General features: G+C 41.7%; 1 protein-coding gene across 1 annotated transcript in view; it reads right to left on the bottom strand.

The window, feature by feature from the left end:
• Nucleotides 1–5,642, bottom strand: part of CUNH21orf62 (chromosome unknown C21orf62 homolog) — a 38,775-nt gene extending 33,133 nt beyond the window's left edge. The window contains exon 1 of the mRNA XM_033755901.1: nucleotides 5,376–5,642. The gene's annotated coding sequence lies outside the window, so the exon portion shown is untranslated. The remainder of the gene's footprint in view (nucleotides 1–5,375) is intronic.
• Nucleotides 5,643–5,862: the final 220 nt, after the last annotated feature.

The raw sequence follows: 5,862 nt of genomic DNA, 5'->3' as shown, positions 1-5,862 counted from the left end.
AAAAAAAAAAAAAAAAAGATCAACTCTCCAGTATTTGAAATGTCACTTTTAAATAGCAGGAAATGGTGCATGTGTGTTAAATTGGCCAATTAAAATGAGAAAGATTGTGCTGATTTTTTAAAGAAAAAGCATGTTACAACAGCAGAACTGCTGCAAACACACACACACACACACAGACACACACACACACACACACACACATCTTTCTTTGGCAAGACTGACCTATTTGCCTATTTGTGATCTGGTGTGGTGGCTGAATAGTTCTCCAGTGTTTGAAAACCATGGAGGAAAAATGTCGTGGAATTAAACGACTACTTAAAAAACGAGTGTGTGAATATTTATAAAAGGTGAATGTTAGAAGTGCCTGTTGCAAAGCATATTGGACATTGAGGAAGACTCCGTTTCATTCTTTCTGATTTCTGTAGCATCTTATTAGAAAAATGTGCCTTAAAATATGAAAGAGCACGTTGTCCTACACATCTTCATGGCTTTGAGCCTGGAGGTTCTACCTCCTGGATCAAATGATTTTTATAGATCGCACTGGGTGCATCTCAGATCTCTCACCTGGAAAGTTCAGGTAAGAACCAACTCCCCAGCATCCTTCTTGGGTGTCATTTGAAGGTCAATAGCGAAGATGAGCACCAAAGAAATGATTAATGAAAAAGTAACTCAACTTATTGACATATGCTTGGTTTTAGATAAGAATGGCTTGTGAACTCTTTAATTTGTCTTTTCTTGATCAGGTCTGAAAATTTTTCTTCTTTGGTATCCACCAATGTTGAAAATCCTTTTCTTGTCTTAAGTATTAGAATTTCTGAACAGGTAGGAAATTATCTTCCGACCTGAGAGCTCCTATCCCTTGAAACCAGGTAAGTTTCCTCTCCAAGGACAATGCAGCAGATACTTTGAATGAAACACAAAAAGCTACGTGGCAACGTAGTAAGTGTGAAGGAAGTGTTTTAAATCTTTTATGTCTACTACTTATTCAGATCTCTCAATTATCTATACTAGCATTACCCTTATTTTTCAGTTAAAGAAACTAAGGAACAGGGAATCAGTTACCCAAACTCACACAGCAAGTAAGACCTAGAGCTAGGATTGGGCCCTGTATTAATGGTCTGTACCATTCCCTATAAGGACAGCTTTTACAGTGTCTTTCCACAATTTTAAGGTTTTGCTTCTCACATTTGCATTATGATTAATTGGGTGTGGTATGGTTTAGGTATCTATGTCTATGAATAACTCATCTTCTCAGTTCCATTTTTTGACACACAAATATAATATTTCTATACATGTATGAGATGATTTCTGATCCCTCTAAGTCATTGCTTGGTCTGTATGTTTGTGTCCACCCAAAATTCATGTTGAAATCCTAACTTCACGATGTAATGGTGTGAGGAGGTGGAGCTTTGGGAGGAGATTAGGTCATGAAAGTGAGGCTGATTTGTACCACTTAAAGGCACTGGAGAGAGGCAGCCATCTGTGAACCAGGAAGTGAGCCTGCACCAGACACCAGTCTTCTAGCACCTTGACCTTGGGCTCCCCTGGTTCCAGAACTGTGAGCAAAACAGGTCTGTTGTCTGCAAGTCATGCTGCTTCTAATATTTTCTTTTCTTATAGCAGCCTGAGTGAACTAAGATAGTTACAGATGATTCATTCTTACTAACTGCTGAATATCATCCCATCATGTGACTATAACACACTTTGCTTACCCATTGTACTACGGATGGGCACTTGGGTTTTATCTGTGTTTGACTATGGCCACGAACATTCTTATAAATGTCTCTGTAAACACAGGTATACCCACACCTGCTGAGTGTTCCCTGAGGGGTAGAGTTTCTGGGTCACAGGGTACAGGTATGTCTCAGCTCTAACAGATCCTGCCTACCAGTTTTCGAAGGTGGTCAGACAATTTTACACAGGTACCGGTCATATATAAGGGTTGTAGTTGTCTCCTGTTCTTGCCCACACTTCATTTTAGCCATTCTCATGAGTGTAGAGAATTGTGGTCTTTGTTGACATTTTCTTGTTGACTGGAATTATCCATAATTTTACCAGTTTTCTATTGGATTGATTGACTTTCAAAAAAATTGCTTTATGGAAGTTCTTTATATAATTTAGATATGGGTCCTCTATTGGATACATGTATTTCAACTATAGTCTTCCTCTTCAGTGACTTAACCGTTTGCTCTAAAAGTGTCTCTGAGGAACAAAACCTCTGTTACAATGTGTTCTAGTTTACTTAATGCTTATCCTTTATTATCATGTTTTATGTTAGTTACATAAATATTTGGCTACTTCCAAAGATTTTTTTTCAAGCCACAAGTTTTATTGTTCATAGGCTGAACTTTATGAATCTACTCACATTCAGCTTACAAAAAAGGTGGCTTCAAATGCCTCAGCCTAACACATGAAACCTATGACCTACCTGGAATTGTTTTCATGTTTGGTGGATCAGGATTTCTCTCCTTATAGTAAATTGCCCCTCTCTAAGCTTTTCTAAGTCAGACGATCTTACTGGTTTATTTAGTTTTATGCCAACACCGCAGAAACTTATTCACCACAGCTTTATGGTAATGGGACTTTTATAAATAAGTTTCAGTTTGTTCCGTTTGCTCTTAACCTTAGAGTTTCCTGTTTTCCAGTTATTGCTTATATGTCTTGATGCTATTCCGTGATGCCTTCAAGTTTAGAATTGTTGTTTTCTTGGTAAGCTGAATTTTATATTGAAATACTATTGTTATAGTGTCTAAAATGAAAATGGCTCTTTGGATATTTTGGGGGCCTATTTGCCTGGTATGTCTTTATTTGTCATGGTAATTTTATTATCCTCTTGTCCATGCCTTGAATTTATCTCTTGTAGTTGAAATATAGCTGTTTTTGATCCAACCTGTTTAAATATGGGCACTTGACCCATTAATATTATTATTGATGTATTTAGACTTGGTTTCTTAATCCATAATGGATTATTTCTTATCCTAATTGCCCTTCTAATTTTTTTCTAAGTGTTCTGAGGTGATATTCCCCAAGACCTGCTGGCACAGGCCCACCCAATAATACTTATCATTCCCAATATGCCTTCACCTATGTAACCAGAGCCTACGTGACTGGCTTAGGTGACGAGAGTTACACGAAATAAGTGCACAATCAAGCGGAAAGTACCAGTGGTACCAGGGAGACACCAAACTGGCCGTGAACTAGGTGAAGTTACCTTGATTCTCCCCGGATTTCCTTTCCTTCTAGCTCAGATTTCTGAAAATTTCCATAGGAAATCAATGCCCAGATGAGTTTTCATCAATCACTTAAATACAGCTTTTAAAGCTTAAAGAAAGTTGTAAAAGTTTTTTTTTTTTTTTCTGGAGAAGCTTAAATGTAATTTAGCTGCAAAGAGGAAAGATTCTGCAAACTTTCAACCTAACCTTGCCACGTGTTAGGTTATGCACAGAAATGGGAGTGTTACTTCTTCCTTCCACTAGATGGCAGTGCTCCCCCGGAAACCAGGTCCGCTCTCCAGGCTCCCTTGCCCTGCAGGGCCTGCGGCTCCCCAGTTGCTTCCCCTCAAGAAGCCGGAAGAGAAGTGGCGCAAGCTTCTACCTACGCGGAGGAAGGTGCGAGCCTCGTGATGAAGACAGAACTGGAGAAGAGGAGTGGATTGAGAGAAGGAGTAAGGAGGGTATCCTTTCAGGCAGAGACCCTCCAGGGAGACAGGAATCAGGAGCCGTCTGAGGAAGTGCCTTTGGGTTGGGGAGTGGAGCTTTTCACCCATTGGTCTTGAAAAGAGCCTGAATTGTAATCAGCCGCATCGCTTGGGATCCGCGCAGGACCCAGCTAGGCGGTAATTTACCTTACAAGGCCAACTTGACTGAATGTTTTCTTTTAGATATGGAGACGATTCCATGTTCAGAGATCGTGCGCGTGCCTTGCTGGGTGCACGGGGGCCCTGAGCAGGTGCTGAGGGAGCGCTGTTAGGTGGAAGGTTGTGCGATCATATTAACTCACCCAAAACGATACTGCTGCCTCCCTGTCTACGAAATCTCTGGAACTCAAATTACACTTTCTTTTTTAAACTTTTAAAAAATTTTGGCCGGGCGTGGTGGCCCGCGCCTGTAATCCCAGCACTCAGGAGGCTGAGGCAGGAGGATCGCTGTGCGTTCGAGACCAGCTTGTGCTACATAGTGAGTTCCAGGTCAGTCTCAACAACATAGTAAGACCCTGTCTGAAAAAGAAAAATCTTATTGATACTTTTTTAGAATACAGTGCAGTTACACTCATCGTTGGGATCTGGTGCCCTTGCATGACAGATCTTGATTCTCAATTTTTCCCCATGCCCCTGCCCTCCCTTCACCCCCTACACCCTCCCCTATTTATGGAGACTTTGTTTCCATTTTCAAATTACACTTTCTAATTAAAACGATCTACATGATGGTTATATTTCTGAGTTAACCCATAATATCAATTGCTAATTTATCATCTGGGTAATCTGTTATACACAAATATAAATATGAAGAAAAATATGATAATCTTCCCATCCCCTACCCCCAGACACAACCACTATTGATGTTTTGGTGCCTGTTTTTCTCTCGGAGTGACAAAAAAACATTTTGTCATGATTTTTAATTATCAGGAGCAATTTCCTTTCACGAATAAAAATTCCTGTAATGTGTAAACTGTGGGTTGATGGCCTGATTTGCTGAGCTTGGTTCCTTTATCTGCACGGCCATCCTGCATTGCTGTCTTATCCATACGTGTGACAGCACTCGTGGTGTGTTTGGCACCATGGTACCAATGAGAACGCCTGGTAATAAGTATCGGCTTCCTTGTTGCAATTGCCGTTCACTTCAACTTTCCCAATAAAATTATTATTAAAAGTTTGGAGCACATAAAGAACCGTATATAAGACCATAAAAATCACATATAACCCCAGCACCCAGCCAGAGCTGACTCCCCAGAAATGACCCAGCATGGTGATTTCATGGCTGTTAATCCGAATGGGGACCCCAAATGGGGTCATACTACATAGTTTTGTGTTCTGCTTTCTGATTTATCTGAATCTCAACAAAACAAAACAACGAAAACCTGACATTATTGGCTGAGAAATGTTCTACTTTATAGATGGAGTTGACTGCTTTGGTCACTGGATGTGTGGGTGGAATCGGGTTCCCACACTGACGCACGGAAGAGAGGAGGAGCCAGGAGGTTGGGGAGAGCTGGGTATGGAAGGAAAAGACCTGGACTAGGATTTGAGAAACAAGCAGAAGGAGGAAATAGTAAGACTTGGAGACCGAGGGAATAAGGGATGCAGAGGGGAAGAGGCGGTCTCCTAGGGTTCCAGGAGGCCACCTCCTTTGAAAAGCCATCTTGGCCCTAACACTTACGGTCTCCGATCTCCGTTGTTAGAAGCACAGCTGGAGAGTAGAGTAGGCCAGAGAGATCTCCATCCAGTCTGTTTTTATCCATGAGAGACCAGGCCTTCATCACTGCTACTTGGCTGTAGACACTCGGTATGTTTTTTTTTTTTTTCTCTCTCTCTCTCTCTTTTTAATTAGTACCTTTGCAGGACGTAAGGATCACAGTCATCGTGGAAAGCCGGGACACATAGGCCACACATCTTAATTCTTTTCTTTAATCTGCTCCCCTCCCATCTCTTGGTCTCCTTCCCCTTCACAATCAGCGTTTCCTCTTTGTGCAGCAGCTCTAAACATCACAAAACCCGGGGGAAGGGATTACTGCTGATGGTTGCAGGGAGAGGCCCATTTGGCTGACACGTAGGGCCCGGGGTCTAGGGCTTGCTGGTGGGTTCTGACCAGACTGAGGCGCCCCTGGTCCTGGGCACCTCCCGCAAGGCAAACGTTGAGGCCAAAG

This window comes from Fukomys damarensis, unplaced genomic scaffold (genome assembly GCF_012274545.1).
Source record: "Fukomys damarensis isolate Sample0158 unplaced genomic scaffold, DMR_v1.0_HiC HiC_scaffold_24, whole genome shotgun sequence".
Lineage (NCBI taxonomy): Eukaryota > Metazoa > Chordata > Mammalia > Rodentia > Bathyergidae > Fukomys > Fukomys damarensis.
Note: the sequence above shows the minus strand (reverse complement) of the source record. Positions and strands in the feature narration are given on the sequence as shown.